Raw genomic sequence first — 12,628 nt, 5'->3', positions numbered from 1 at the left:
TACTGTGTGTGTATGTAGCATCCATTTATAAATCCCGGCTGTACAGAGAAGGGTTGATGGGTGTAAACATGTTGGCAATCGTCCAGCGAACAAGCAAAATGCTGCTCATTCATCGAGTGATTGGATTGTTTATGGCGGAACAAAAATCATTGTTTGCAGCGGCACACCCAGTGCAAACTGCAGATATGCTGCTATCATGATACTGTATGGGGACAAATTGATCTACTAGTAATCGTTCTGTGCCCATCATTCTTCGTCAACCTGTGTTTAAAAGGCCGGTCAACAAGCACTGAACGACTTCAATATTGTTGATCGCGCTGATTGAATGGCCTGAACTCGGAGCATGTAAATGCAACCAAAATGTTTGTGTGATGTTAGCATTTAGGGCCCCACTTAAAACTTTTGGCCATGGCCCCACTTTGTCTAAAACCAGCCCTGCCTGTACTTGCAACACTGTGGGATTGTGTCTACCCAAGAAGTTAACATCATTAAAGGAAGGTACATTCACATTCTGTAGCTTCTTAATGTTTGCCGGTTTTGGAATGTCCTGGCTTTTGGCCATGATAAAATGAGGAGACCTAAATTAGCCACAATATTAAGTGGCTGTTCGGCCTGAAACTGTGTGTGGGTGGGGGAGTTAACTACTCCTCTCTCGCAGAGGAGCATGAGACTTGATCTCCCCCCATAACTAAAGGAGGCGAAGGTACAGGAGGGGAATGTAGCCGCAAATCAACCATTACGTGGGTATAAATTTGTAGTGAAAATCCATTGCCGCTGGAGCACCTCCTTCAGAGGGTGGAGGTTCACTGATACACAGAAGGCACGACAGCCTTTTTTCATCAACCTATACATGTATGCTAAAAGCTACAGTTAAAGCAGCTGGAATGCAGGTACCAAGCACCTTAAATCCATTATTAAGGGTACCAACCAAAGTGTACACTGTGTGTAGAATTATTAGTCAAGTTGTATTTTAGAGGATTATTTTTATTATTGATCAACAACTATGTTCTCAATCAACCCAAAAGACTCCTAAATATCCAAGCTTAATATCTTTGGAAGTTGGAGTGTTCTTTTTTTTTTAGATTTGGCTATCTTAAGAGGATATCTGTTTGTGCAGGTAATTATTACTGTGCAGAATTATTAGGCAACTTAATAAAAACCAAATATCATCCCATCTCACTTGTTTATTTTCACCAGGTAAACCAATATCAATGCTCAAAATTTAGAAATAAACATTTCTGACATGCAAAAACAAAAACCAAAATAATTAGTGATCAATATAGCCACCTTTCTTTATGATGACACTCAACAGCCTTCCATCCATAGATTGTCAGTGGCTTGATCTGTTTTCGATCAACATTGCGTGCAGCTGCCACCACAGCCTCCCAGACACTGTTCTGAGAGGTGTACTGTTTTCCCTCCCTGTAGATCTCACATTTTATGATGGACCACAGGTTCTCTGTGGGGTTCAGATCAGGTGAACAAGGGGGCCATGTCATTATTTTTTCTTCTTTTAGACCTTTACTGGCCAGCCACACTGTGGAGTAGTTGGATGCATGTGATGGAGGATTGTCCTGCATGAAAATCATGTTTTTCTTGAACGATACCGACTTCTTCCTGTACCACTGCTTGAAGAAGTTGTCTTCCAGAAACTAGCAGTAGGTCTGGGAGTTGAGCTTCACTCCATCCTCAACCCGAAAAGGTCCCACAAGTTCATTTTTGATGATACCAGCCCATACCAGTACCCCACCTCCACCTTGCTGGCGTCGGAGTGGAGCTCTCTGCCCTTTAATGATACAGCCTCTGGCCCATCAAGAGTCACTCTCATTTCATCAGTCCATAAAACCTTTGAAAAATCAGTCTTAAGATATTTTTGGCCCATTCTTGACGTTTTATCTTATGTTTCTTGTTCAAAGGTAGTCATTTTTCAGCCTTCCTAACCTTGGCCATGTCCCTGAGTATCGCACACCTTGTGCTTTTTGATACTCCAGTAACGTTGCAGCTCTGAAATATGACAAAACTGGTGGCGAATGGCATCTTTGCAGCTTCACGCTTGATTTTCCTCAATTCATGGGCAGTTATTTTGCGCCTTTTTTGGCAAACACGCTCCTTGCGACCCTGTTGGCCATTTGCCATGAAACGCTTGATTGTTAGGTGATCACGCTTCAAACGTTTGGAAATTTCAAGACTGCTGCATCTCTCTGCAAGACATCTCACAATTTTGGACTTTTCAGAGCCCGTCAAATCTCTCTTCTGACCCATTTTGCCAAAGGAAAGGAAGTTGCCTAATTAAGCACACCTTATATAGGGTGTTGATGTCATTAGTCAACACCCCTCCTCATTACAGAGATGCACATCACTAGATTTACTTAATTGGTAGTTGGCTCTCAAGCCTATGCAGCTTGGAGTAGGACAACATGTATAAAAAGTATCCTGTGATCAAAATACTCATTTGCCTAATAATTCTGCACACAGTGTATAAGGGAGGTTGGGACATGATTACTGGTCCATTAGATTGAAGCAAAAAGCCAACAATCATGAGGGCAGCTAAAACACTAACTTGGCAGCATAGCCTTTAAAGGGGACACCACCCAAGAATATTAGGGGCAGCTGCCAGACTATTTAAACCATAAATATAAAGGAACAGGCCATATTACTCATGCAGTATGTGACATCTTCCTTACATGGTATGGCGCTGGACAATTTGTACTTCATGTCAAAAGGTGAGATTTAATGTTTGTGGCAGTCGAAGGTTATTTTTCCACTAATGAAACTATGTTCTTCTGGAAAATAAGATCGTGCTAAAAACATTAAACTTTCTTATAACTGTGTGCTATGAAAATAAACTAGAGTATCCAAGTTTCTTGATCAGTACATGTCATGTGGAGTGAAGCTCCCCACTGTTGGATGACCATTAGTCTGGGCCTCTGTCCTTCTCAGCCCTTATTCACACACGTCATTAGACAAATGGTAAGGTTTTAATACTAGAAGTTAAGACTGTCCCATATAGGGTCACCGTGACTTGGTGGAATGGCTTTTATGTTTTTTTAATGCAAAATGTTAACCAATTACCCTATATTACATTATTTACATGCACTATTGCTATTTATTTACTGCCGGTATTTGCTCATCATGTTTTTCTCTTGGGTTATGTCTAGAGATGAGCGTTGTTCTACTCGAACTGTTCGCCAATCTCAAATTCGAGCTGTTTTGGGCGGTGTTCGAGCCGTTCGGCGAACACGAACGATTTGAGAAAAATTCGGCTGTTCGAGGTTATGTTCGATAACTGTTCGTGCACCAAAATCATAACTGGATTTTTTCTCAGTAATGATGAAAATTAATGTTAATACGCAGTTTGAGTGTACAGCGGGGTGGGGGGAGGGGCAGGGGATGGATCTCTGCAGGAATAATGAAGATCTCCATTTTTTTTTCTCTTTCCCGCATTTGCAGTGGGGAGGTGCAGTCTGTCAGCCTATCAGCAGCGCACACACGGAGCGAACTGCTGTTTTTCACACAAGCAAGGGCATGTGTCATTGGTAGTGTATGTCACATGTCCTTGCCCTATAAGACCAAGCCATTTTCCCCGTCGCCACCATTTTCTCACTGCTGCAGCTGCGTGTTAGACGGCACCGCTGTTGCTGTGTGCGCTATACCTTGTTAATTTCAAGCCAATTTTCGCACAAATCTACAGATAGCTTGGGAGTAGGGAATAGTTGTGATTGCAGTCCTTTTAAGGACTAGGTTACAGCATTTCCTACGACTTTTATCAGGCAGGTCTGTGCTCTTAAATAGATAGATTGTGGGAGTAAAGACTAATTGTAATTGCAGTCCTTTTCAGGACTAGGTTACATCAGTTCCTATCAGTTTTTGCCAGGCAGGTCTGTGCCAGTGCTATGCAAGTTTTTTTCACAGCATTTGGCTGAATCTAGCAAAGCTAATCCTTTTTGGCCTATTGCAGAGTGTGTTAGTCAGTGGAGTAGCCTATCTGTGTTGCAAGATATACCACCTGTGTATAAAATACCAATTTTTTTACTGCACCTAGTGAAGTAAAATCTTTTGGGCATAGCATCATTCTATTAGTCCATCTATACTGACCTCCATCAGGTTGCAAACTGAATATAATTTTTTTCTGCATCTAGCTCTGAAAAAATATTTGGCCTTCTAGCAGTGTGTGGGACTTTCTCTATTAGTCCATCTATACTGACCTCCATCAGGTTGCAAATTAAAAATAATTTTTATCTGCATCTAGCTCTGAAAAAATATTTGGCCTTCTAGCAGTGTGTGGGACTTTCTCTATTAGTCCATCTATACTGACCTCCATCAGGTTGCAAATTAAAAATAATTTTTATCTGCATCTACCTCTGAAAAAATATTTGGATTCTAGCTGTGTGTGGGACTTGTTCTATTAGTCCATCTATACTGACCTCCATCAGGTTGCAAATCGAATATAATTTTTTTCTGCATCTAACCCAGCCAATAGTTTTGGCCTAATACCACAGTTTGGCCACTCAGCTCTGCTCGGTTCCCATCCATTGTTTTTTTGTGCAAACAACTCCAGAGTTGTGAATTAGTTAACCACCAAAATGAGTGGAAAAAGGCCTGCTGCTGGTGGAAAGGGGAATAGGCGTGTTGGGAAGGGGAAAAAAGGTTGTGTCCGTGGGGTAGGTGTTAAAGCAACAGTAACATCTGCAGAAGAAAGACCATCTTCCAGCCAAACTAAAATGTCTACTTCTTTTAGCGGACAATGTGAAAAGATCCCTTTCTTACGGCCACGCCAATCGCTACAAATTCCAGATGAGGCACAAAAACAGCAGGTGCTTCTACGGATATCAAGTGCTCCTTTAAGTGGGCTCTCCTCCACATCAACTTCAACATCACAAATACTCCAGTCCTCAAAGGTGTCACCCCAATCGCACTTGCTTCCTCACAGCTCCCAAATCTCCAGCTGCCCATCTGAGTATGAGGTAGAACAGATGGTTGAGTCTGCAGAGCTGTTTACTCATACTATAGCCTGGGAATCAGAGGTCGACTCCAGCGCTTCTGTGAATCCAGACGAGGAAATGATCTGCACTGATGCCCAGAATCTTTGAGTCGGATCCAGGACCAGATGCAGAAGGTTCTGACCATAATGTAGACCCTCATTCCCAAACTGTAACTCCTGTTGGTGGAGACAATGAGGAAGACGATGATGAGACTCAAATACCTGATTGGAGCGACAACTTTAGTTTTTTGTCAGGGCAGGAACAGGTTGGCTCTGAGGACGACGGGTGTGATAACGCACAGGGTGATGATGATGAGGTTGGAGATCCCACTTACTGTCAACCCACAGTCAGCCAAGAGATGAGGTCAGCAGAGGAGGTGGAGGAAGATGCTAGTGACGACGAGGTCAGGTTGCGCCTTCCTGGACAGAGACGTAGTACTGGAAGCACGTCAACCACTGCATCCTCAAACACAACTCTGCCTCTCACCACAAGTCGTGGTGGCTCTTCAGGTCGCATGGGTGCTAAGCCTTGCATAGCCTGGGCATTTTTTCAGATCGATAAAGATGACCCAACTCGTGTTATCTGTAACATTTGTCAGCAAAAGCTAAGTAGAGGCCAAAAAATACATAGTTTGAGTACTTCATGCATGAACCGGCACATGGACATGAAGCATAAGTTGCAGTGGGAAGCTCAGTGTGCTACAATGCGGCCTAGCCGGCCGGGCCAACCACCGTCTGCCATATCTTGTGCATCCGCGGCCTCTTCATCCTCTGTGACTGGGGGGACAGCAGTCACACCTGTTTTGGGGCGCAGACCTGCCACCTCTTTACCCGCAACAGCCAGCGTGATTGGCAGGTCATCATTTTCTTTGGAGGTGGTAACACCAGCTGGTGTTGAGCGCTGTCCGACATCGATAGCACCACCTTTGGATCAAGGCAACCTAACATGTCCGCCTGCATCTTCCTCACAGACCGGCAGTTTGCCGGGGACACCCTTATCAACCCCGTCTAAGCACAATAGCCAGCCCTCGGTCCCTCAGATGTGGACAAGTAAAAGACCATTTCCTCCTAGCCATGAAAAAGCTAAGAGGTTGAATTTCACCATCTGCAAGCTCTTGGCTACAGAAATGCTGCCTTTCCGCCTGGTGGACACAGAGGATTTTCGAGACCTTATGTCCGTCGCAGTGCCCCAGTACCAGATGCCCAGTCGGCACTACTTCTCAAAGAAAGGTGTGCCTGCGCTCCACCAGCATGTCGCACACAACATCACCGCTTCTTTGAGAAACTCTGTGTGTGACAGGGTGCATTTCACCACAGACACTTGGACGAGTAGGCATGGACAGGGGCGTTACATGTCGCTGACTGGGCACTGGGTAACTATGGTGACAGCAGGACAAGGGGCTGCTGTCCAAGTCTTGCCGTCCCCACGAGTTGTGCGTCAATCCTCTTTATGTCAAAGTTCCTCCACTGCTTCTGCCTCCTCAACCTCCTCTCGGTCTTCCACCTGCACCCAAAGCCTGTCTGGTCATGCCACAAGCTTTCTAACTGCGCAGAAAGGATCCTGCACACCTCCTTACTATGCTGGCAGTAGGGCTCAACGTCATCAGGCGGTTTTTACTTTGAAATGTCTGGGAAATATGAGTCACACAGCTGAGGAGTTGTGGTCAGCTCTGGAGAACCAATTTCATGAATGGTTGTCTCCACTGGACCTGAAACCAGGGAAGGCCGTGTGCGACAATGCTGCAAACCTGGGTGCGGCCCTTCGCCGGGGCAATGTCACACACGTGCCTTGTATGGCTCACGTGTTGAACCTGGTTGTCCAGCAATTTTTAGCCCACTATCCCAGACTAGATGGCCTTCTGCAGAGGGCACGGTCGCTGTGTGCTCACTTCCGCCGTTCGCATCCCGCAGCTCAGCGACTTACATCTCTACAGAAGTCGTTGGGCCTGCCACTTCACCGGCTAAAATGCGATGTGCCTACCCGGTGGAATTCAACTCTGCACATGTTGCAGCGACTGTGGCAGCACCGACAAGCCCTGGTGCAATACGTTCTGACGTATAGCCTGGGCCAACGAGATTCAGAGGTGGGGCAAATCACGCTGGAGGAGTGGTCTCAGATCAGGGACCTATGCACCCTTCTGCACAGTTTTGAAATGGCGACGAAGATGTTTAGTGCTGACGATGCCATTATCAGCATGACTATTCCGGTGATTTACATGCTGGAGCACATGTTAAACAGAATTCGGAGTCAGGTGGTGGCACAAGAGGAGGTGGAGGAAGTAGAGGAGGAGGAGTTGTATGCGGAAGGGCTAACATCTGCAAGGTCCAGACGGTCGGCAGCACCAAGGCGGCAGGCATGTGAGGGTGGGGGAGATGGTTTTACCAGGAAGAAGTGGAGGATGAACTAATGGAAGACTCATCAGATGAGGGAGACCTTGATCACATTTCTGTTGTGCGAGGTTGGGGGGAGAGGACAGAGGAAGGAAGCATGATTGTTACCTCGCCACCAACACAACAGGGACTTGGTGCTCCTGGATGCGCAACACACATGAGTGCCTTCTTGCTGCACTACCTGCAACATGACCCTCGAATTGTGAGAATTAGAAATAATCCTGACTACTGGGTTGCCACACTGTTAGATGCCCGGTACAAAAGTAAATTTGCCGAAATTATTCCTGCCATAGAAAGGGATGCACGCATGCAGGAGTATCAGCAGAGACTGTTGCAGAATCTTACATGTGCTTTTCCACAAAACACCAGTGGTGCACGTAGTGAATCTCACAGTTCCAACTTGCCAACCGTGGGACCGTCAAGTGTTCAGCACTCAAACCGTAACAGAACCACAGTATCTGCTGGTAACATCAATTTTGCGGAATCATTTCACCACTTTTTTAGCCCATCCTTTGCAAGGCCACAGGAGACAAGAAGTCTGACACATAGTCAACGCCTAGAGACGATGGTACAGGAGTATCTCCAAGTAAACATTGAAGCCATGACTGTGTCACTGGACCCTTGCTCTTTTTGGGCTTCCAATCTGGATAAATGGCCGGAGCTAGCCACTTACGCCTTGGAGATCTTGTCATGCCCCGCAGCCAGCATTCTGTCTGAACGTGTGTTCAGCGCTGCTGGTGGTGTGCTGACAGATAAGCGCACGCGGCTCTCCACTGATAATGTAGACAGACTCACGTTCATAAAGATGAACAAATCATGGATCCGAAACGACTTTTCTACCCCTGTGTCATCCTGGGGAGAGTAAAAGCTTGATGATTGGTTAAAATCACCCTACCAACCGTTTTAAGCTTTCAAATTACTAATCATGTTTATCTGTATCTTGGCTGGAAAATAATTTGGGCTTTGTAGCAGTGTGCAGCACTGATTCTATTAGGCCATCTATAATAAGCTCCACCAGATTTAAAATTAATAATCATTTTTAGCTGCATCTAGCCCGGAAAATAATTTTGGGGCTCCGAGATGCGTAAGACACATAAGTGCCTTCTTGCTGCACTACCTGCAACATGACCCTCATATTGTCAGAATTCGAAGTAATCATGACTACTGGGTTGCCACACTCTTAGATCCCCCAAACTTTTCGATCAACCTTTTCATTTTAATAGACCAAAAAAATGGTCATTTTTGAAATTATAAGCATTAGCAGGTTATTAGAAACTGAAATCAAACAGTTTTCAACTCAAAACTTTATTCTAGGTGATGTTACATTTGCACATAGGACCCCTTGTTCGAAAGGAGCTTCTTAACTCTCTCGTCCATTGAATTTGTCAGGTTTTGGATGGTTTCTGCTTCAATTGTTTTGCATGAGGACAGAATACCCTCCCAGAGCTGTTGCTTAGATGTGAACTGCCTCCCGCCATCATAGACACTCCTTTTGATGATGCTCCAGAGGTTCTGAATGGGGTAGAGGTCAGGGGAGCATGGGGGTCACACCATAAGTTTGTCCCCTTTTATGCCCATATCAGCCAGAGATGCAGATGTATTATGTGCAGCATGAGATGGTGCATTATCATGCAAAAAAATGATCTTGCTGTGAAATGCACGGTTCTACTTCTTGAACCATGGCAGGAAGTGCTGTTTGAGAAAATCCACATACATTATGGAGTTCATCTTTAGCGCCTTCAGGGATCCTAAAGGGGCCGACAATCTCTCTCCCCATGATTCCAGCCCAAAACATTACTCCACCTCCTCCTTGTTGGCGCTGTAGCCGTGTTTGCGTGGGGTGTCCATCAACCAGCCATCCTCCACTCCATCCATCTGGACCATCGAGCGCTGCACGGCACTCATCCGTGAACAAAACCGTTTTGAAATCAGTCTTCATGTAATGTTTAGCCCACTGGAGCCGTTTCTGCTTGTGTGAAGTGGATAGAGGAGGTCGACAGGATGGCGTATGCACAGCTGCAAACCTCTGAAGGACCCTGCATCTTGTTGTTCGGGGGACGTTGGAGGCACCAGCAGCTTCAAAAACTTGTCTGCTGCTATGACAAGGCTTTTTTGCCGCTGCTCTTTTAACCTGACGTAATTGCCTGTAGGAAAGAGTCCTCAATTTGCCCTTATCAGCACGCACACGTGTGTACTGTGAATCAGCTACTTACTTCTTGATTGCCAAGACACTTCATCCTGATCATCGCACAATGTTGATTGTAGTCATGCCTTGACCTAAAAACTCCACAATTTGTTGCTTCTCAGCAGCCGACACATCCTTTTTCTTTCCCATTTTGGCAGAAAATGTAGGCTGCTTAATAATGTGAGACAGCCTTCTTAATTAGTCTTGCCTTTCATTGGACACACCTGCCAAACTAATTAGCACAGGTGTCTGCAATTGCTTACAGTGATATAAAGAGCCCTGACACACATCACCATCAATGAGTTTAACTGACAAACAAACAAATTCTTCCCTTATCACTCCTAAACACTTTTTGCATAATAATTTGGAAGACAGTGTACATGTGCTTTTCCACAAAACACCAGTGGTTCACGTAGTGAATCTTACAGTTCTAACTTGCCAACCGTGGTCTGTATGGAGTTGTTCAATAAAGGGCCCAAAATTAAGATAACATAGATGGGAGAGGTCTCTATGAATAGGAATTCCTAAGTATTTGATACCCTGTGAGGGCCAGGCAAAGGGAAAGTTGGACTGGATGGAATCCTATATGGATTTGGGGAGGGAGACATCGAGGGCCTCAGACTTCGCTGCATTGATTTTAAAATTTGACCATGTAACAAAGTGATCTATTTCAGTCATAACAGCATGGATGGATATATGTGATTGAGTGATATATACTAGGACATCATCAGCAAATAGAGAGCACTTGTACTCGGTGCCTCCCACCTCAATCCACCTAATATTGGGGTTATGGCGAATTGATGAGAGCAGGTGTTCCGTCACTAGGATGTATAAGAGAGGGGACAGAGGACATCCCTGCCTTGTCCCATTGGTGATTGTGAAAGGTGATGAAAATGTTCTGATGCACCCCCTGGGCCTTGAGACACCCGGAGCCGGACCCTTTTTGGTGGATGCTGGTGGTTGTAGTCTTCGTGGCGGCGACCCTGTTCCGTGGCTCAGGGTGGTCAAACCAGTGGCGGAACTATTTATGTGGTTTTGATGTTTAAATGTCTGACTACGCCACCCGTGGATTGCGGTCAGAGTGAACCGCCGCTGCAGGGCAGACCGCTGAGGCTGGTGTTGTGGGTGCAGCAGAGCGTAGCATAACTCCCCACGGGAGGAGTATAGCCTCAGGGCAGTGTATGCGGAGGATGGGGGTGATGGTGCAGGGCAGCAGCAGTAACGACACGGAGTCAGTGATGCAGTCCAGGGCCTTTACTCACAGTTCTTATTATCCAGACCACGTCTGCAGGTAACGGCTGCCCACGTCGTACTGTGCTCACCAGGTGAGGGGCTCAGACAACTCCCAGATAACTTTGGAGCGCTTCACAGGACCCCTTTTGTGTGTCCTTTGTGTGTCCTTTGTCTGGCCTTTCTTACCAACCCTTCTGTCCGGCTGCCTCGGGCCTCCTCTTGGTAAACTTGGCGCCAGTTTCCCTGACCCTATGTGGTGCCTTCCTAGCGGGTGTAGCGAGGGGCTGCGCCACATAAAATGTCACAGCCTCCGGTTTCTAGCTGAGGGTCGTTTCCTGCCTCCACTAGTTTCGGGGACCGGTCTCCCCCTTTGGCCTGACCCCTCCACGCAGGTGGATTTGGGCGTGCGGTGGTGACTCGCCCATCCGCACCCCTGGGATCCCTTCATTCCTCGTTCCTGGAGCCTTCTCCGCTCCTCTTCCTTCCTTCTCCCTCTTCCAGGCCTGGGCCTCTGTTACTAGGCCCGCCTCCGGAGCAGAGCTCATGCAGAGCCCCTGCTCCCTGCCACTTCTGCTCAGACTTCTCTGCACTGAACTAAGATGGTGCCCACCTTTTATACTCCCTTCTCAATGCACCCAGGAACTGCTTCCTCCCTGCTCCTGCACTACAGGGTTCCCCTTCCTAAGTGTTCCCTCCCCCCACTCCAGCCAGGGACAGGGACTGTCGTGCCCATCTCAGAGGCATATTGGTCGCCCTGCCCCACGGCAATGTGGTGTAATGCATGCAGGTGTCGGGTCCTGATCCACACTCCATCCTTACCTGAGAGTGAGATATCACACCTCTGGGTGAGGTGCAATACCTCTGTAGCAACCGAGCCCTCAGGGTGCTACAGTTCCATTTATCTTCAGCCTAGGTGACGTATTGTGATACAGGGCCGTGATTTTGGCTATAAAAGGGTCCCCTAGACCCCTACTCCAAGCTTTTTAAGAGAATCATATATGGCGTGCCAGGAGTCTCTATGGAATGCTTTCTCAGCATCCAACGAGAGTATCTAATTACAAATTTTTAACTGCATCTAGCCCAGGAAATACTTTGTGCCTAGTAGCAGTGTCTGCTAGTCAGCGGATTATCCCGGCTGTTAAGCAAGCTACACCACCTGTAGTTTGGACACTTAATTTTTTCAAAGGAAATGCTTCGGGACCACAGGATACTCAGTGAAGAGCATCAGGAGGCACCCCAAGGCATAGGGGCTGGGACTGGCAGTAGGATGCCTTGCGGTGGACAGCCGAGCTCGATCCTTATAAAAGCTTTTTAACTGCAGCAGCTTTAGTGGACGCTACTGGAGCTGGAATTACGCGGCTGCTGGCATGAGACTTGCCCTCCAATAGATCCTTGTAAATGGATTTAAAGTGTATTCATTCAAATTAGAGAGACAATTTAAATTAAAGCTTAGAGCTGCCTCCACCACAGGGGGGCTCGCTCGACCCACCAGCGGACAGGCACCAGTATTGGGAGAGGGGGGCTGGCCGTCAGGGTTCACCGCGGCTCTGGCACAAACCCGGCGACACGGAGGTGGCACGGGCAGGAGAGGACTGAACGTGTCGGCTTCTCACTTTTTGGATTTTAGAAGGGCATGACATGCCTATATCTGTGTCTCCCCCTCCTTTTACTCCTCCACCTCTTTTCTTTTCGCATGACTATATGTACTTGTCACTTTTCCATGTGTTAGTTGTGTCTTCTGAGCAGTTTGTCAGCTTTTGGACACCTTTGAAGGTGTTTTCTATGTGTTTCTATGTGTTTTTGTTTGCCTGCCATTGGTTTTAACGGTGTTCGAAGGT

At 46.6% G+C, this 12,628-nt stretch overlaps 1 protein-coding gene across 2 annotated transcripts in view; it reads left to right on the top strand.

The window, feature by feature from the left end:
• The window catches only part of IFNLR1 (interferon lambda receptor 1), a 112,883-nt gene that overhangs the window by 56,925 nt on the left and 43,330 nt on the right, over positions 1–12,628 (top strand). The gene's annotated exons all lie outside the window — the stretch shown is intronic.

This window comes from Phyllobates terribilis, unplaced genomic scaffold (assembly GCF_046119375.1).
Source record: "Phyllobates terribilis strain yellow unplaced genomic scaffold, ASM4611937v1 Scaffold_2__4_contigs__length_985480577, whole genome shotgun sequence".
Classification (NCBI taxonomy): Eukaryota; Metazoa; Chordata; class Amphibia; order Anura; family Dendrobatidae; genus Phyllobates; species Phyllobates terribilis.
Note: the sequence above shows the minus strand (reverse complement) of the source record. Positions and strands in the feature narration are given on the sequence as shown.